The sequence below is a fragment of the Ambystoma mexicanum genome, chromosome 7q (genome assembly GCF_040938575.1).
Source record: "Ambystoma mexicanum isolate Mex_15411 chromosome 7q, UKY_AmexF1_1, whole genome shotgun sequence".
Taxonomy (NCBI): Eukaryota; Metazoa; Chordata; class Amphibia; order Caudata; family Ambystomatidae; genus Ambystoma; species Ambystoma mexicanum.
The window spans coordinates 652,071,620-652,092,861 of NC_090941.1; the positions used below are offsets into that span (position 1 = coordinate 652,071,620).

Consider the following 21,242-nt stretch of genomic DNA (forward strand, 5'->3'; position numbering starts at 1 on the left):
GTGGTTGCTAAACTTTGCAGAAGCAATATGATTTGAATAGCCAAATAAATAATGAAAAGCAATGACAAGAAAAAGGGTTGGGCAAGTGGATGATGAAATGTAATAGTCACATTTTAAGCAATATTTAATTGAGTCAATTGTTAAGTTTCTGATTGCTGGGGAGAAACAAAACCACTGACATACGATTTGCAATCCTTAATTATGATATGAATTTGTGTTACATTTAAATATGTGGCGTGAACAAACAATGTATAGCATGTATCCGAAAACTACCATTCGGTCACAATTCGTCTGCTGCAAAGAACAATTTGAAGGTGCATTGCTATTCACCAGGAGTCACATAGGCAAACAAAAAATGTGGGTGTGTCACAAGTTATATCCACAAACCTCTGATTAAATAAAAATTAAGTCAATTCACAGGCACATTTCTGAGTAATGAAAACACAGTGGTGGTGATTTTAAATTAAATGGTAATTGTACTGGATGGGATGGCAAGATTAGCACTTAAATAGTGTTGGGTACCCTGCATGCAAACTTTTACTTTTTCAAGGCACAGTCCAAAGGTAATAATTAAAGCATGTGACCATGTAATGTGCTCAGTTTTGAAGGACATGTAAATGCTGCTGCAATTACACTTTGCAGGCACTATTTACAATGTATTCTTATGGAATCTACCTGCTATGAGCAGGTGCTAAATGGAAAAGGATGCCATAGAAATCCATTGGTTAAGCACATGCATGAAATTGTGTTATGCAGGAAAACAAAGTGTACTTTCGCGAGATGAGAGAAAGCACAGAGGTGCTATTAATTGTGTTCAATGCTTTTTGTCCATACTGGGGCCAGGCCAGTAAATTAAAGCATAAAAACATTAAGAATTGCTTTGATGCCCTGCTTTCATGCCCTGATTTAAAAAACGCTTATATAAAAATGGAAACCAGTATGTAATAAAATAATTCAAGAATTCTAATAGCCAATTAGTCCCTGAAAGTGGTGTAAAACATAACCCATTTAAGGAAAAAAGATTTTAAACAAAGAAATATTGATGAAGCACGATTGCATCTGTTAAAGGTTTGACTTGTATTAGCTAAGTGAACAGGTTTGGCATTGTTTGGGTGAATATGTTTTCACCTTTGCCAAACACAAACGGATGCTCACATTTTACACATGCAAAGTGGGGAATGCTAATTTTTTCTGCATTCTTTTAGCCTCTATTTTGGAATTATAAAACATGATGGATTGCATTGCAGGAAAATGGAAATTTGACCGAATTACCCCCATCCTATGCGAACTACATTGGCTTACACTACAAGCCAGCATACTTTTGAAGACTACATATATCATGTACAAAGCAGTCATGAGTAGCACACCAGCATAACTCGAGGCTAAGCACCACATATATGGTTGCACACCCTTCTCATGCAGAAAATCAACCAACCACGTTGAATCACAACTTGTGCACAGATGACCAGCAAACAATCCTTCCCTTGTCATGCACCCACACTCTGTAACTTGATCGAGGTGTCAGCTCTGAATGACTACACAATTCTACAATTTCGCAAATCTATCAAAAAATGGCTCTTTCAACGACACCTGAACAAGGACTAATCCCAATGGATGCATATACCGACGCACAGACCTTAGACTTAAGAGCTACTATTACAAAGTGGCAGCCCAAATGCCGGCTACCCACACTCTGTACAGCTCTGCCCTGCACTCAGGGTAGGTCAGCGCTTTAAAACAATAAAATAAAATAAAATAAATAGAACCTTTCGGTGAATCAGTAGCAAATTGAGCGAGGTGCATTTTGCTCCTTTCAAGAAAGGGACATATATTTGCGGATGCAAAAACTGCTTTCTCACTTGTCATCAATGACTTTGCCAAATGCAGATGCAGTATAATATGGAACTTATTGCAATTTGAGATAACATATTGATATTGTTAGCAGAAAAAAACATGTAATAAAGTGAGTTTTACACTTGAACAATAACAGCTGATTACATTTGTTGAATCTATTTGATAGAATGTAATGTAATAAATGAAGCAGTATTTTTTATTTAATCAATTCTGCTTAGTATATATTAAAAAAAACTTACCATGTTTTGTTCGCAAGTGGTTTCTAAAGTTGAATGAGCGGGTTATTAGGATAAAGCAAATAGGACAGTGCCAATGGTTTCGATTTTTTGTCTGTAGTTGTAATTGTGGACAATTGCAAGGAATTATGTATCCATCTGTAGAATTTAAAATAATACATGTGCATTACGAAAACAACATAAACACAGCGAGACATAGTTGATTAAAATGAAAAATTGCTTTTCAATGATGTGATTTGGAAAAAAAAGAGGAATAGGTATAATGGTTTCAGTACTTGTTGGTACTCATTGGTGCCACAGTCCTTCTGTAACTCTCGAAAAAATGGAAGGGGGGTTTAGTCTTTTAATACACAATACTGGATGTGGTTGTGTATGATCAATATACCGCAGCTGTTAAAGCGGTAGCACCATGACACGAGACAGGATACACCTACACAAGCAGTGGACAAATATGAAGCGTAAAAGGGGCTAGCAGTTTTAAAAGGACCAAGAGGCACTGAACTCTGACAAATGGGAAACAGTCACCATCTGGACAGCAGAGGAGGAAAAGGTGCAGCCAATTATTGAAATGGAGTGGTTGACTGGCTTACAGAGGGGTTGTGATACTTGTGCGACAAATGCATTTGACAAGCCCATGACAAAAAAGAAAGCATGTATGGCATGCAGCCAAAAGTGTCTACTCAATGCAGGCACAACATGTGAGTACATACAGAAAGGAGTCATTCATCAATGACTATGGAAACAGGATCAATCAGGTAGGCATACAACAGATGTGTACCATTGTAACTGTACACAGCATGTACAACATGTAAATACACACACACACACGACAAAAGCAAAGAGAGCACCTGCTGTGATGAATGTGGACTATTCGTCCATTTTCTGCAGAGGGGAGCCACCACCTTTAAAGCTAGTGATGTAAGCAGACTAAGCAAGACCCACTTTAGGAGGCAGGGAAATTGCGACCACACTGAGAGTGACTCCCCTTTTGGGGACAAGCACACACATTCATGTAAGCAATTCCCTGCACAGAGTACAATGTGTGCCTACATGTGAATCGGGAAGACTGTTGTTACTTCTGTTTTGGACTCTACAAATAGTTACCTTTCTTCGATCGCTTTGGCTTCAGGTAATGCTGCACTAAACAGTTAAAGAGCAGCAACAATCCCCTTTTGATTGTCATGACATACTGTGAGAAACCCTGGGTATTCTCCCAGTTAGACCCCGGGAATCCCTTATTCAGGTGGTCAGGACACGGCCATCGCTGCTGGATAAGTTCCTGGGGGTCGACCAGTGGGGGAGGGTATCTGGGTAGGGGATCCCAGGGTTATACTCTGGGAAATGCCCCAGGTGAGATGCGGTATTATACCGGAGAAAGGGACGAGGACCACAAGGTCCCCGAGGCTTTTATGGGCTGTAGTAAATTGACCTACCTTCCACCCGATAAAATTCCCTTTCGAGAATCCATCATCCCCTCCACCTCTGTTGAATATATTACAAACCCTGTTGTATTCAGAAACAATATTTCTAGGAATCCTTGCTTTCCTGTTCCCTATTCAAATGCTCCCCATCATTTTCCTTCACATTCCTCTAATTATTATTTCCCGAAACCCCAGTATACTGCATTGACAAAACACTACGATTCCCACAATCCCCTTTGTTCATTTCCCCAGCCCAGCCAATCCCGTCCTTCTGATTATTGTTTCCGGAAAATCCCAATCTCCTGGAACAGAGTACTATCATTCCCACAATTTCCTATGTGCTGTTCTATATCCGGGTCATTTTTGTCTAATTTGCAAACCTTCCCTATCATACCCCGTAGGACACGCAGGTACTATACCACCCTCCTTTTCCACTCTGAACCTTTCATCCCAGTGTGACATACAACAGACTTGTAATGTTAAACCTGTGTACCTGGCAGGTCCCAACCAGAGGGTCAGGCAAAGTCAGGAGATTAACTTGAACCACACCCACCTAATGGCCCTTCCTTTTACCAACAGGGATGAAAGGTGGAGCAGAAGAGTGCAGTACAAGCAAGGCGAGAAAGACAAGCCTAGCAGACATCACGACGAGACGGCTAACACGCGGATGTTCAAACCAAGGAGAAAGGTGGCAGAAAGCGAGAGGGTGGCGAGGCAGAAGGTAAACTTGCACTTTTCGTTCCAGACCCACAGAACCTTCACTGACTTGTCCTGAAAAAAATGTGAACGGTACACAGGGCAAACTTATGGCGATAACCAGGAGCAAGGGAAGCTCCCGCGCCTGTGGTACCGTCCTTGACTCAATGAAAGCCGAAACCAAGCGGTGCAACACAGCTGGTGAGTCGAGGGGAGAATCGATAAGCACCTGGCTGTGTTGAGTGAAAAGCGACAAGTGGCAAGTTTAAGCATATTAAGTTGAATTGTGATTGAACTGTAAAAGGTGGTTAAGGGGAGACCAGCTGAAGAGGGAAACCAGCACCATGTGGGTGCTAACTCGAGAAGTGCTGTTTACTCCCCGCTAGAATAGAGCTACAGAAACCAGAAGGCCATAGGAAGGCCACAAAAAGAAAGTGGTCATACGTGAGGGTTGAGCAAAAGCCCCGTATAATCGAAAGACTTTGATTCGTAAGTTGGCTAAAAGTAAGGGAAGTGAGTCCCGAATTGTGAATGAAGGAAAGGAATGTGAATCCTGCAAACATTTCAAACCAGTAGAAAGTTTTGAAAAGGCAATAATGAACACGGAGGGGGGATGCCGGAGGAGGGGGACAAAGTCTAAAAGTCCCGAGAAACAGAGTGTTAAAGTGAACCCAAAAAAAAGGAGGTCCACTGAACTGTTTGACAAAGATTAAGAAACTAAGAAGAGTCCGAGCCTGGACGAGAGAGATCCGGGGTGAAGCTAAAGTCAGCAATGGAAGTTGAGAGATGCCCGAGCCTGAACAAGGGAGATCCAAGGAGTGAAGCTATCATCCAAAGTTTAATGAGAAAAGAATAAGAGATACAAAGAAATACAATTGTGAATAGGTCAGCCCAGAAGAGGCAGACAAAGGGATGAAGTTGCCACCCTATCTGAATCTCGGATTACAATTGAGAAGGGCCAGCCCACAAGAGGGGGACCCAGGGGTGAGCCCATCACCCAGTGTATATTGAGAACACACTTTTATTTGTTAAACAAACTTTTATTTGTTAAAGGAAGTTTTGTTTTTGTTGTTTGAATACATCAAACCCTGAAGGCATTAGACTTTCAGAGGAAACGATACTTGGAAATTGACAGTCCTGAGAACAGCCATTGGAACTTTCATCTCATGACAGAGAATCCCGAGAATGTACTGTACTGCAAGCTGCCATCTTATTCCCTGTCTAAAACATGGGAAAGGGAGACCCAAGCCACCGCATACTGATGTATCATTTTGAGAACACTTGTTTCTTTTGATGAGAACTATCTCACACACCCTTTTGGTATTAGTTGTGAGGTTTGGCAATAGGTTTCTTAGTATAGGCCACTTTGATTTGACACAACACCACTAGGACTGCCTTATTTGTCATTTGATGGTCGACACTTGTCCCCATCTTAGATTTATGTTTAGATTAGGTGTTTTTCCAACCATCACACCACTTTCATTGTTCAATAAACACCCTTGAACTGTGATCACTTGTGTTCTGTCTTAATTGTTGTCACCATGAGTTCTTCACAGTACATAACTCAAAAGAGAGAGAGAGAGAATCCTATGCAGAGGTAATCCTACGATGAGAGGATGTCATGGAGGGGCAGAGCCAAACTAGACGCGGACCCGGCGTTAGCGCGGGACGTGAGATGATCACTTGCAGGATACTAGAAGACTGGCGTCCTGAATGGAAATTAGGCCAAAGTAGAGAGAGTGAGACGGAGATGCTAAAGCAAAGGCCCGCTCGGTGCAGCATCCACACAGAGGTCGTGGTGGCCCTGGGGCCCGTTACAAAAACGGAGTCCAGACCGCAGCAGTGATTGGTTCCCCTATCGGCGCATGAAAGGCGCATCAGCTGACGAGCAGGGTTGAAAAAGTAGAGAAGATTCTCCCGAAGAGGTAATGCCGCTGAGAGGGCCAAACAGATGTATGCACATCTGTGAGAGCCTAAAAGGTTATGGAAGACATGAACAAATTGAACAGACAGATATCCACCAGAGACAATGATAAAGCAGGTGTTTTGGAGAAAAAAAAGGGCTTTGGGGAAAACCCGGAAAGCGAGACATTGTTTAGTACTATCAGGCATAGAGGTATGATTGTCCTAAAACACTCTCTTTGGGAGATGGGTGGCCCATTATGCATGTATGGTATGACTATTTTGGACAGTTGTATGACAAAGGTGCTGAGAAAGTTGCTGTCATACCAATATTGGGAGAATCTATTAAGGGTGCAGGATAGTGGTGGGATAGGGCATTAGATACACTACACACCTCTTACATACTAAGCATCCATAGCAGGAGTGGTCACTTGGCACCTGTGGCTACCTCACAATACCCTCCTAGACTTACCATTGGACTTCATGACATAGAGAAGAGCATATTGTGATATAAAAATACACAAACAGCAATAATGAAGAAAACACCTTGATGTGTTATGCTATTTATAGAGTTTTGTTACTAATGGGATAACAATGGTAAGGGTTGCCTCAGGAATGGCGCACTGCGACCAAGTGTGGAATCTACAGACCTTAGTCTCCAGGGGGGTGGAAAATGAGACAGATCAGAGGAGGGATAAAGATGGATCTGTTTTATTTTAAAAAATATTACAGAGAGTGAATAATGTGTGATGTCAAAACAGACCCACAATAAATGTTATGAAAATGTAATCTGTTGCAATACTATACCTTCTGAACCATTGGTAAAGAGCACTGCTAATTTCCAATGTTGAGTAATTAGATGTTGCTCAGTACATTGTACTTTCTTCTTGCAAAATGTGCAGATGTCGCTTTTGCTGCAGATGAAGATGAAATCATGTTGGTCTGAAAATCCAAACTTCATGTTTCTTTTTTTATCTGTTGATCTGTGAATGACATGCAATATTTAAAATATAATTAAATAACAAAAAGAAAACACCATGAATACAAATCTAAATAAAATTAAACCTATAATTCATGTGCATTGCCAATGCAGCATTTCCTTTTAACTTTGCAAAAGCACCTCTATAAGGCCTAAAAGGAACACACTAGAACCCTTGCCTTATTAACTACAATCCGCCTTCTGAAGACTGATGGAGGCATTGATGATGTTTTAGGCCTTTGGCATGCAAAGAAAGACAAAAGTAGTAAATATAGCATGAGATATTTAGTGGCATCTATCCTTCTATGAGAGCCGTTCTTTAATAATTTGTTTTGGACAAATAATTAAGCGTGGTGTCAAATTCAAAGCTTAGCCTTGAAAAACGATGTGACTCTTCCTCTATAATCTTAACAACACATTTGGAATGAGTTATTTAAAGCTATCCATTCTTTCAGATGCACTACAGAAATAATCTAGTCACATATGTTCTGTATAACAAATAGATGATTTAGGAAAAACGGAGCAAGGCATGTGTAACATCCACAACACCTGCTTGGAGGGGATTAGCATTTTCTAAGAAAGAGGGAGAGTACTATGTGCCCAAAAAAAGGGTACCGTATTGGTACTTGCCTACGTTCCTAGCCATTTAGCATTGTGGACAAATGCTAGTTAAAATTATGAGTAAATATTACTAAGAATACTTCAGCCAGTGCACAATATATGTGTATCCCTAGAAAACACTTTGTTAAAATGTGATCATGTTTCAAATCATACAGAATGCAACGTGGGACATCTAGTACAGCGGTGTATTATATTTACGAACTAAAAGACTGTTTTCTTTTCATTGCTTTTCAAGCACATTATGGGATTTAATGTATAAATAGAGCAAATGAGTGATTGCTAAAAGTTTTTGAATTAATCGTAACCTCTGGCATTGCTCGAGGAAACACTCTAGGCAATCATTCTTCGGTTTGCCAAGCCTTTACAGAAGGGGAGAAAAACATGTACAAATAAAATATTTTTCCACAAAAAAGGGGAAGTCTATCCAGGACACATTTTAAAATCCATTGACAACAAGCAACCACAGACATATTTCAGACTCATTCTGCGTCATCAGCAAGGTATTACATGGGTCTCTAGGCACAACATGTTCTGGACCCACATCTGGGCTGAAACATGTGTGGGATTGATTACATTTCTGTGCAGAGGGGTGGTCTGCAATTCAGGCTGCACCGCTTACATTAATGGTAGGACCAAAGCAAATGTAAATATAGCTGGTTCCTTTTTGCAACAGTGAACACATGCTTAATATATGGTGTGGAAAGTTGCACAGAGCAATGTCAGTGGTTAACATCATTTCATAATGCCCCACCCCTCACATGTTTTGGTTAAAGTATGTATGAATATATCAACATTTGGGGAAACAATTGCAATCAATCATTGCTTCACTGCACACTTAATTTTAGGGAACACGTATAAAGAAATATTCATTAAAAAATAACATAAAGGTAACAGAGTAATTAGGCACTGGGTGGGAATTAATATATTTAGGAAGACTTCAAAAAACACTCACTCAATGGATTACTGTAGGTACTTGGAAATAATTACTTGGTGTAGTCACCTGAAAAGTGCTAATAAGATCATTATACTGATTGGTTATGTCTGTTCCTCTGTGCGATAGAAATCCCTACTGACCAAAAGTGCAAAAATATTTAAGAACTGTTAGGTAGTAGAAGTAGAAGCGGGACAAAAAGGTGGCATGTTTGTTGGCCTAAACTCATATTTACCAAAAGAATTACAAAAAACCCTATCTGTCCCTAAAACTAAGAGGGGTTTGTTTCCCTGTATCAAATAACAATAAGGATGATGTTAGAATGTCAATCAAAAGCAAATAGTTAAATGTCCTGTGCCCAAAACCTATTTCCGACCTTTACACTCCAAAGAAAACTGTAACATAAGTGATACACTGTTTTCAGAAGGATGGATCCACCCTCCACAAATTTCATACCCTGCTCCTTTATTTGCTCTGCACCCACCCACCCCTACTGGGGCACAACCAGGGTATTCCCTTCCCTGCCCTCCACACCCACCCCCACAAGCCCTATTTGGCCCACATCTCCGGGGCAAACACCACTTGTCCCCTGCTTACTTTCATGCATACTCATTAACACAAAATCTGCTGGCAAAAAGAAACACATCATATACAACTTAATTCCCTCGGAAAGTCCAGACTTCACTTTCATCACAGAAACCTGGTTCTCTGATGTCTTCTCATCCATCGCACACGAGGCATTCCCCCAGGCTACACACAGCAGCCATAACAGAACTAGCAGCGCAGGCTGGATTGCATCCTCCACAAACCAAACCTCTTCATTTCACACTCCACAAAACAAGCCTGGAACACAGACTGCAAATCCTTCCTTGTGACATTTCCCATCAACCCATATCTTACACACAGTTTTTACTCATCTACAGACATCCAGCAAACACCTCCTACTCAAGGCAGGAAAAAACAGATATCATAATTTGCGGGAAGATAGCTCTCTTCCCCCAAACCACCCCTTGGTCATCCCCCAAAACACTGCAGCTACGCTCCTACTGGACCTTGGCCAAAGAGAGCACATGACGCCCACCAACCGTGCCCTCCCTGGCTTTCTATAGGGTGACAAGCCACTTTAAAACAATGAGCATCACCCACCATGCCCTCCACAAGACAGGCCCAGAATACCTCCAAAAGAACCTCATCAATTACCAACCCAAAAAAAACTTGCAATCAGGCAACAAGTCCATGATTCACATTGGGTTAGTGTTAGGAGAGGATCCAACCTATGTGGATCTCTCCATGTAAACATGCCGTATATAGTTCTTTTACATTGATTTCTATTGTAAGCCTCATCTTAGGGACCTGTTTGTTCTTAGAATACTTGGTGCCTAACTACGGTCTCCATGTATACTTGTTGTGATTCGGAATGTGGAATGGTGGGGGGTTGGAGGTTGAAGCTCTGCAGGGAGTTTGTGTCTGGCTTCCAGGCTGGGGTTTGTCTTACCCTGTCTCTTGAACTAAACCTCCTCGAAGTTTCTTCTTGGTGTGGCGTACTTTATTGGTGGGGCCCTCCACAACAGTTATTCAACCACCTCTGAGGTAAGCCAGGGCAGCAATGAACCTGCAAATAAACTGTAACAGGCGACAGAGAAAATAAAGTCCAGCAGAAAACAGGACAGAATGCACGCAACATTTGCGAAACCAGGAAAAACAGCCGAAACACAAGGGTAGGTATCACATTCCATGCTCATGAAAAATAACCGATGGCAACGCCACCAACTCACACACATCTGCCAACACACAACACTCTTAAGATACAACACACAGCATATCTGCCATAAAAATACAGCTTTCACTTACGACAAAAATTCAGTCTAGATGGACACATAATGAATCTGCCGCGCCTGCATACTATACCGATGATCGTACTGCACCCATCCACATGCCACCTTGATATTGGTAGGTAGTAGGGACTTGACTACCCCTATCCTACTTTGTATTGACCATAATACACAAAACCATTCTAAAATCATCAGAACAAATGTCTCATACCTTGGACTCTGCTCCATCAGGGGCGTTCACTATTTGCGAAAAGGCAGGGCTATACAAATGACAAATTACATCACATTATATGACCTTTCGAGAGGCTCTGAAAACTTTCATGGGGCAAGCTTGAATGTTTTATATCTAAGGGCTGTTTAAACTAAATCTGAATATTTAGCAACATTTGTAAATGATGTTTTCATGATCATGCATATACTCAGAAATAAAAGTTATAAATATTATCAGTAGGATATGGTTGTTTTGTATTTATCATAGTTCGTACAGTCAAGTGTGAAATGCATGAATTAATGTACAACAACACACACTTTAATATTGCTACCATACTGTTTTTGAAAAAATGTACACAATACAATTGACATTTAAAGCATTAAACAATAACAGATTTAGGATTGAACTGTTTTTTAAGTTTAGTACTATTCAAGAAAAGCACAAGATGCAAATACTTACATTAAATTGTTTCGATCCTGCAAACTTTCAGAATAGCACGTGCAGTTTGTTTAAAGATGTAACTCAAAATAGAAAAGGGACCATCACTGAACCATGTGACCGTTCACGTTAGAGGAAGAATTTGAAGGACTCATAATTGCATGTGCAGTTTACGAATCCAACTCAAACTAGAAAAGGGACCATCACTAAAACACATGAAAGTTCACACTAGCGTCTGAACAACTGATTTCCATGGGATGTGTTGGTCTGGTGGTTAAGGAGCTAGCCCTGACATAAGGAAGGCTTGTTATCGAATCCCCTTAAGAGCTTTCCATTTTTATTTTTAAAATAGGATTATAATTAATTGGAGCTTCCCATTTTTATTTTGAAAACAGAGGATTACATTTTAAAAACGAAGCGACATCGGGACATCTATTTGTTTTGCTGTGGAAGCGACACGCGGGACATATATTTGTTTTGCCCGGCATGTGACACCTGTTACTTACTTTAAGTTAGAGGAAATAAAGTCCAGCCACGAGCGTGATAGTCTAGTGGAGAAAGAGCTAGTTTCAACACCACGAGGTCTTCTGATCGAATTCAACAAGGAGCTTCTCATTTTTTTTTTTTTTTAATTGGAGGTTCACGTTTTTATTTTTAAAAAAGAGGATTATAATTTGAAAAACAAACAAATATGAGGTACATCTGATATTTGTGGGGCCTGGCATGTGGCACCTGACAGTACCACGTGTCACTTGCCAGTGGCACGTGTCACTTGTAGTAGTGACATGCAGTGGCACGTGTCACTGGCACATGACACATGCCATATTCGGCTCCAACCCCTACTGTCATTTGCTCCAGTGAAAATGTTTGGTAATCTGGTCAGTCACTTTGCTATGTGGCCAGAGGATTGCATGTGACTGTATTTGGGGTGCTTATTACCTTGTAAAACTATCAGGGCTTTGCAGACTTCTGAAACGCCATTAGACTGTTCAGAAAACTGAAACATCCTGTTTGCTGGGGGTGGGGACGAACCAGCAGGCTAACAACGTGTGGGACTTCTTCCTGTCTCTGCTCGTGTGGCTCAGTCAATCAGGCCTATCCGATCACAGGCATTACCTACTGGTACATTCCTGTGTTCTGTATACCGAGGCACTGATTGGTTGCTCTGGCCCGCACCCGTCACTTCAAATGTCTGCCCCTTGCCTCCTGCAAACCGTCTACCCCACCAGCATAGTCATCGATTCATTGCTGAATTATGGGACCATAACTGCCGCCTAGGGTACAGTGCCCTCCCACTCCCATTATTTTGGCTATCATTTTTGCTGTGGGCTTTTTTTGTGGAAAAACATGGTTCACAGGCTATGCGCAGTCATTTTTTTTCCACAGAAATCAAGCCCTTACATCTCCAGAAGTCATGCCAGTGTGCACATAGCTATATTGGCAAATTTGGCAGGCTGCACTGTGTGATAATGGTGCTTCCCTCGTTAAAGGCCTTTGGGAAACAAGAAACGATTAACTTGGGTGGCAGGCCATTACCACAAAGTTCCTTCCACCAATCTCGCCATCATAGCTTAAATAGTTCAAAAGAGAGTCAGTGGCGGCTGGTGAAAGTTTCAAGTGGTGGGGCGGTAAGCCTGGCGTGACTATGCACATGGAAGTGTGCCTAGTGGGGATGGAGGGGGTACTCTCCCCAACAAAAGCTGAAAAAAGCATGAAAAGTATGCATTTTACAGTCCCATTTTCAAATGAAAAGGACTAAAAATGTATTGTTTTAAAGGCAGTTTTTAAGAAGAAGGATTAAGTATTCCAATACTGCGGGTTCTGGTAGAATTCACACAATTTTCACAACCAAACAAAATGTCTTAGTTATACAATGCCACAAGCAATCACAAACATGCCTTTATGTCATACAAAGAACCACATATCCATATGTTGAACCAAAAAGGGGGTCTAACACCCGAATCTTCCCTTAGTCATCATGATTCCACATTATGATTCAGATAAATTAGTTTGTAGTAAATTATAGAATCACCAGCATTTTGGATAATATTTTTGTTGCCCTTTTCCCATGTGCATTGACTGCTTTCCAGGTGAAATATAGACTACTTTTATTCGATTTCTATGGAACGCAGACTTTTTAAAGTTCTTGGTCAACAAAAAGTAGTTTTGCCAGAGAACAATAGTGTGTATCTTGCTGAGAACACAATTGAAGAATGAGTGAATGAACTGAGATTGCTCGGTAGATTCTCCTGTTCTCTGGGAAGAGTTGATAACATTTCTTGGACTCCATTCCCAGTGTAAAAAATATTTCACCACTGAAACCGGTAGGCTTTGTTCTGTGCCCTGGCAAAAATAAACGAACATCTAGGAACTCCAAGCCAGACTACAGACTTACACTGGGAATGGAGTCCAAGAACTTTTAACAACTCCTCTTCCCAGAGCCATGGCTACCTCCACCCTCGTAATGAGGCCCATTGTAATTTGTACACGTCCATACGCCTCACTGAGACAGCTAATGGCAGATAGCTGAGATAGTTGATGTAATTTCGTCAATGATACATTCCAAGATGTGCCCAAAGTCCCAAAACCCTAAAAATAGTCAGAAACACCTATTTCAGAAATACCCATGACAGACACAAAGGGTAATGCTGCTGGCGCCAGGGTCATTCTGTGAAGAGCAGTCCAACTCCCAGCTTCACCATTTAATTCAAGTGTGTGATCCTGGGCAAATAATTTTAGCTGTGACTTATATATAGATTTTTTTATGAAAAATATGTAATGTCTGATTGTGATCGTGCTCTAAATACATAATGATGTAAACATGTCATAGATGTGATAGGAATCAGATTCCTAATCCAAATGTTTATTTGGCATGAGTGTGTGGGGTGTACATGAGGTGTAGGAAGAGCAAGAGTGTATAGTACTTATATAGCTGCTGTGAGACGTGCGCACGCTGCCACAGGAATCTCATGGTTTTTGATTTTCAAATGCAGGCAGGTCTGTGCTCTGTGTACTGATAAATGCAGACACGATGTATATTGTATTTCGTGTCTGCATTTATCACTCGCCGTGGCTGCACACCAGTGACTGGCTAATGAATTGTGGAGGTTCCGGAAGTTTATGCTGCAGGAAGACCTTGCTTAAGACATTTTTATTACACCACAAGCCAACTTATAGCTGCAATTAACCCATTACCTTTCAAAAGTCTGCTTAAAAATGACAATGGCGGCACCATACCTGCACATACACTTCCAAGTGAAACCTTGTAGGGGAGCTCAGGGTGGGGATGGGCAGCTATTGGGATTACAAAAAGAGACAAGCACCTGCGGGCTGTGTAGCACCTGCCACCTTCCTCCTAGCTTCTTTTCCTATGCCAAATGTGTGATCTGTGGAAGGTAGGCTGGCACAGGAAGATTCGCAAGAGGGCCAGCTGCACGCGCTGGTGCTGCTAGAAGGAAGGGGTTTGCCAATGGCTGTAGGCCAGGAGCAGGGAGAATAGGAGCAGGCAGATCAGCAGCAGGCACCCATGAAGAGAAGGATCTATGTTTCTTGTGCTTGCTATGCCGCCTCTCAGAGCAAGGCGATGGGAAAAAAGACTACATGGTGCCTTTCGTTCCTATGCTTTTTGCTGCCTTCCAGGACGGCCGGTCATCAGGGTTGCGGTGAAAGGAACTGAACATGTCAAAATGAAAGTATACAGCTCTGTCCTCAGTCCTCCTCTGCAGACCATCATTACAAAGTGTCCGGCTACATCTGTGCACCGCGCAGAGAATTGTGAGGTGCACTGCACATAGGCTGCATGCATTGCAGCAGTACGGCTACCACTGGTGCAAAACAGCAAAGGTGTGACTCTGCCAGGGGGCATAACGCAGGACCCAATGAGTGTGCCACACCCGCAGGGCAGCTAACTGGGCCTCCTCCCCGATTAGCCTCCTTACGTTTCCGGAAGATCCCTTGTAGAGGAGGTGCATACATACCATAGAGCAGAGCTCATGGCAGGACAGAATTCCAGCAACAAGGCTGCTGCATTATTGATGTGGCGGCCTCGTTACTACAGGAGATAGTTCTCTCTGGCAGGAGAAGGGTAGACAGAATGGGTGAGGTTCTAAAAGAACACAATGCGTGCCGCAGTGGATGGCCATTTATAATATATGAGGCACGCACGAATGTCACTTTTCCAAGCAGTCACCGTCCACCTGAAAACAGAGACGCAGAATGTACTGTTGCTGCAGCGTTGAGTGCGGCAGCACATGTAGTGAAAAGTGACAGAGTGCTATTTTTTCCCCTGCGCTGTATATATTTGTTCTACAATCACGGACAGCACTGTGGTTTTCCTCATTATATCATGCCACACAAGAAACGCTCTGCACTGCGAGGCCACGGCCAGCAGCGTAGCTCTGGACATTACGTTGTGAAGGCGTGTTTCCGTCAGGAATGCGCCAGCCAATAGGGTCCCAAGTATTGAACCCCAGGGCACACATCTAAAATGGTAGCACATATCGCACATGCCTTTTTTATGGCACACTTTTAAATGATATTTTGCACTGACTTCAGTGAACCATTTTTCTTTGGTTCAAAAGCAATAAACGCGCCGACTCTTTGGACAAACACAGGAGGCTGGAGGCTGTTGCGGGTGACTGCTAGCACGAGTAGGGGGGAGCCATTGCGCGACTAGGCCACGCTGTGCGTAAACACCAAATAAAGGCACTGGGCCTCATTATGAGACCGTCGGAATGGCACGGCTACAACCGGAATCATTTTTTCCCGGTGCCCGGGAATGGCCAATTACCGGGGCATTACGGCCCTGCCGGACCTGGCAATTGTCCATTACCGGGCGCCGGTAAAAAATGCTCCCCCTTCGAGCCCCGTAGGGCACAATGGGAATAGGGATGCCGGATGCACTGGCACCATTCGTGAATGGTGCTGGTGCATCCGACATGGTCTGCTCGTGGGTGCCGGTCTGCCCGCCAGGTCAGACCTGGCGGGCGAAAAGATACCTGTGAGCAGAACTCGTAGTTTGCCGGTCCGGTAACTACGGTACCAGCAAGATTACCAGTACCATAGTTACTGGACCGGCACACTTATAATGAGGCCCACAGACTGTGATATCTCTCAATCGTCCCCTGCTCGTGGAACTACCTTACGGCGAGCGTGTGGCCGTCTTTATTGGGACACACAGTGACGTGCCACGTCACTGCATGTCTTCAACGCTACACCACACTCCTCCCATTTCATACAGAAACAAAACTACGAAACAGTGTTAAACAAACATATGAGGATAATCACCAACTGGGCAATCTCTCTAACCACATTACTGTTCATGCTCACGTGTTCGTGCCATAGTCTTGTAGGTAGTATGCTGGCAGGTGCTAGATTCACGCAGGGGATATCATCGCTCGTGTTTCCACTCCGGTACCTCTCCCACGGTCTTGCTGAGGGTTTCTGTAGATGGTTCAACTGCTCGTCTTGTGTCGTCCATCCATAGTTGTCATCGTCACCATCACTCATTTCTAGGCGTGGGGTGCCGCTGCTGGACCTCATCTGTTGCCATTCTCTTTTTTGGTTTGGGGATTTAAAAGGTTTATGGAAGAAACTGAAGTTCCTGGTATCTTGCCCTTGACTGTCTGTTGCTGTTATTTGGAATCCCTGTACCTTTGTTTCGTAGTTGAGTGAACTTTTTCCGGCAGGGATCCGGTTGTGGATCAAGACCATGTTGCTTGCTGATATGACGTAGTTCCGGAGGCCTCTGCGTGTGTTTTCCTTCTCAATCAGCATCTCTGTGTTCTCACGCACCGCTTCATGTCTATGGTGCCTGGGACTCCCCCTTCCACCTCAAGGAGAAATGTTTGTGGGCACCTCTGAAACAAGGCTCTGCAGGGGCCACCCCTGTTCAGCAGTGTGGGGGGGTGCAGTGTTCAAGTAGGAATTAAAAAAGGGCCCTTTTCTCGCAAAGTCCTTGACTGTGAGCGATCCAGAAGGTTTTGTTCAGAGTACACATTAGCCATTCTGCTTCCCTGTTTGGTCTCGGCCACACCCAAGTGAGTTTTTGATGACAAATTCCCGCTCTGTAAGGAGCTCTTCCAGGCCAGCACTCTGAAATGGTGGTCCGTCATCTGAACACAACGACTTTATGAAGTCTTCCAATTTGTTTGAGGGCGACAATCCACACTTTCAGCCGGAGACAGCTTTTTTTGTTTTTGCTGCTCCTCAGTGCCCATGGTGGGCCAGTGTGATTACTTTCTCAATTAGCGCAGTGGTGATGACCATGCTTGAGCCCCTAAGGAGGAGGCCATTTTATGTGAATGTCAACTCGTATTTAACTTTCCAGAGTTTCTACAGTGTTGACTTTTCCTCTCTTGTCTTGTTCATGATGTTCTCCAGGGTGGTCTTCCACTGCCCTGATATTATAGCTCTTCTCAGGATTTGGAAACAACTGTTGCTTGTTGACGCTTCCTTCACTTCGATTACCTCCATGGAGTTGGGTATCATACCCCCAGCCACCAGCCTCACAAACTCTTCAGACTCTGAGGAATCCTTTTTTGTGCCGTCCATTTTCTCATTTTGGGTGTCTGCACAGGTAGTCCGCTGCATTATTCACTCCCAGTCGGTACGTCAGATTCACACTATACTCTTGTAATGCCCGCAGCCACTTCTCAATATGTGGTGGGGGATTTGCTGAGCTGCTTGTCATGATGGTAATGGTTTATGATCGGTCACAACCTGGACTGGTTTCCCATATATATATATATAAAGGAAAATGGCGGCATCCCCAGAGCACTGCCAGGGCTTCGCTCTCTTTCTGGGAGTATCTCTGCTCAGTTGGGGATAGAGTGCAGCTCACATATGCAACTGTCCTCGGTTGCCATCCTGGTGTGGCGTCAATGATTATTTTGGTGCTTCTGCCTGGTTGGAAGAATGCCAAAGTGCAGTCATCTGACAGGGGGGCTTTGATGTCCTCGAATTACTTCTGCTCTAGTGGTGTCCATTTCCAGGGCATGGACTGTTTAGTGAGGTTTCTCAGTGGTTCTGCAAGAGCCGCCAAGTCCCGGATGAATCGGCCACAGTAAGTGAACTTGCCCAGAAAGCTTCTTAATTACGAGATGGTTTCTGGGGCTCTGGCTTCGCGTATGTCCCTTATTTTGGCCTGGTCAACCGATATTCCCCCTTCTTGGAATATGAACCAAACAAATTCTATTTCTTTTTTCAGGAACTCGCAATTTTTATGCTGGAGGGTCAGCCCCAGTGATCATATTCTTTCTAGTACTGCCCCTACTCGTTTCAGTTGTTCGTTTTCTGATCTCGTGAAGACAACAATATCATCACTCACATTTAGTGTCCCTTGTAGCCCTGCTAGGGGCCCTCGGATAGTGTTCTTGAACACTTTGGCTGCCGATGAGATCCTGAAATTAAGTCTTTTGTACCAGTGTAGACCGATATGGGTTGTGAATGTCATTAAGTACCTTTATTCTTGGTGAAGCACAAGCTGGTGATATCCGGCTCTCAAATCCAGTTTGAAAAAGAATGTGGTGCCTTACAGATCTGCTACGATTTCATCGATCGTCAGCGTTATATGGCGCTCCCTTTTGATGGCTTTGGGAGTCTCATGTCAACACAGATCCTCACACTGTTCACCTATTTTGCCTTCTGAGCACTAACTATTGGGGATACCCACAGTGTCGGCACTTCAACACGTTCAATAATGTCCAGATCAATGAAGTTCTGGAGTTTCTTCTCAACCCGTTCTTATATATGGAAAGGCACTCTTCTGTGCTTTAGTGGTACGGGCTGGACTGTTTCATCTATGTGAAGGCATATGGTTTCTCCTGTCATGCACCCGATGCCTGTAAACACCTCCTTGAACCGTTCCACTAGTGCTTCCGCGTCTTCCATGAAGACTCCATGTGCGAACTGAACCAGCTGGAGGGCCTCTGCAACAGAGCACCCTAAAAGGGTTTGGTCACCCACTTTGAACACAAAAAAACAAGCTTGGATGTCTTGTCTTCGTGCTGCACTGTGGTCACAAAGACTCCTTCTAGAGGCAATAGTTGTGCTTCCAAATGTGATTATCTGCGCATTCATAATCTGGAGTGGTGGTGAGTTGTATAGCTTTCGGTAATGGGTTTCCGCCATCAAGTTTACAGATGCTCCCTTGTCCTGGAGTACAGGGATCATCGTGTTCAGTATGGCTACAGACCATTTCGGCTGGCATTTTCTCTTTCCACCGATGCTCGATACTTCTGAAATGAAGAATATCTCTTCATCCTCCTCATCTCGTTGCTGCTCTCCCCCCTCCTTCAGCAGATGTCACATTTCACTCTGTTGTGGCTTGTCTTGCACTGGCCCTCTCAGTTGTTATTTCCCGCATGACAATATGGTTGGCATTGGCGCTCTGCAGACTTGCACAAAGTAATTTTGATTGCCACATCTGGTGCATGGTGCACTCTTTTGCAGGACAGTACTTGGTGCGAGGGAGGTCATAGCTGCATTGCGGGCATGGGGCTGGGGTGGAGCAAGTCTGCAGTTTTCTCTGTTGCCAGGTGCCTCTGCACCCGGGGTTTCTCGTGAGGCAACTTTACACTGTGCACAACTCTTCTAGCTTGATGGACTTCAACGCAGACTCCATTTTGGATGCTCCAACGTCGGCTAACTTGTGGGAGCTTCCCAGCTCTAGGATTTTGGGTAGCATGATCCCGGGCTCGCGGAGGATCTGTTGGCATAACGTGACAGAGTGGCACCTAATTATTATCTGTAGACTCACTTCTTCCTGTTCATTAGTCCACATAGATGTGGAAGCGAGTTGTCGTAGGTGGCTGTGATATGCATCTAGACTCTTTACGCTCGTTTGCATTGCTATCCTCATAACAAACTTCTCGTAGTCGGTGTTGATCATCGGCGCAAAGTATTCCGATAGAGCAGAAATTGCAGCACTGTATGAGCCATCCGTTGGGCACAAAGTCTTAAAAACGTTTTGGATTGCAGGGCCTGCTGAGTATATCAGAATGGACTTCTTTGCTCAGTCAACACGCTCGCCCGTGGCGTCAAAATACATTTCTAGGTGCTCATGCCATAGTTCCCAGCATGGTCCTAGGCTGGCCGGGGCCCCATCAATATCAAACTCACAAATATGGGCTAGAGAGCCCTGCTGATGGGACATTCTCCCTCGTGGTGGAGCCAGAGGTACACTATCATCCTCCTCACATGTTGACACAAGTACAAGTCCACCTCGGGCCGACTGCCACCTTTGCACACTTTGCATTGGTGGGCACAAAAGCACTCCAGGAAGAAGCTGCAATCCTTTTCATTTCAGTGAATGCTTTCGGGGTGTGTCCGTAGGTGGTATGACCGTGGTGGTGAGCGCACAAGCACTCTTGTGAGAGACACACACCCAAATTTGAGCCAAATAGGGTGGATGAAGTGTTCCCTTGGGTGGGCACACAAGCACTCTCGTGGGAGAGGTGCACCCTAATTGTGGCCACAATGGGGTGGATGAGGTGTCCCCTTACCCTCTCATGAGAGAGGGCAACCCAGGGTGGGGTAAGGCAGGCAGATAGGCAGGAAAAAATCCGCTTGGCAGAGTTGGTTGTCCAAAAAAAGAGGTGGGTGCCTCTAACAAGCGTGACTAGTTGTGGTCGCAAAAAAGGCCCGTGGGCTCTTACCAGCAGGATACTGCTTGCCGCGCGATTCTCCTCCACCTGGAAAAGTTGCAGAGACATGACCATTCTGGCACCGGACGCCCACCAGGTATTGGTGTTATCAGCAGGTCTGCGCCCCAACCAACCTCATAGCCATTGTTGTGGGTGACTGCTAGTACGAGTAATGGGGAGCCAGTGCGCGGGTAGGCCACGCTGCACGTAAGCACCAAATGAAGATACAGGCTCTGATGTGCCTTCGTCGGCCCCCGCCGATGGAAGTCCAACAAACACCATGTAAATGCAAATATCATGTACAAACACATGCATCTGCAAGCACCAAAACCTAATGTGCAAGTGAACTGGCTCAACACATGGCAGTCACAGCAAATGGTCAAATCACACACACACACCAGGGGATGCAGGTAGACATAGCCATGTAAAAGCACCATAGCAAAAGATTTACAGCCCTACACATGGACATATCAGAAG

At 43.9% G+C, this 21,242-nt stretch overlaps 1 long non-coding RNA gene across 1 annotated transcript; it reads right to left on the reverse strand.

Moving 5' to 3' along the window:
• Positions 1-2,102: 2,102 nt before the first annotated feature.
• LOC138528561 (uncharacterized) lies at positions 2,103-10,713 on the reverse strand. Its single transcript, XR_011284171.1, has 4 exons — positions 10,684-10,713; positions 10,136-10,252; positions 6,917-7,092; positions 2,103-2,228 (listed from the first exon to the last, which is right to left on the reverse strand). It is a non-coding gene; the product is annotated as an uncharacterized lncRNA (long non-coding RNA).
• Between the last annotated feature and the right edge of the window lie 10,529 nt (positions 10,714-21,242).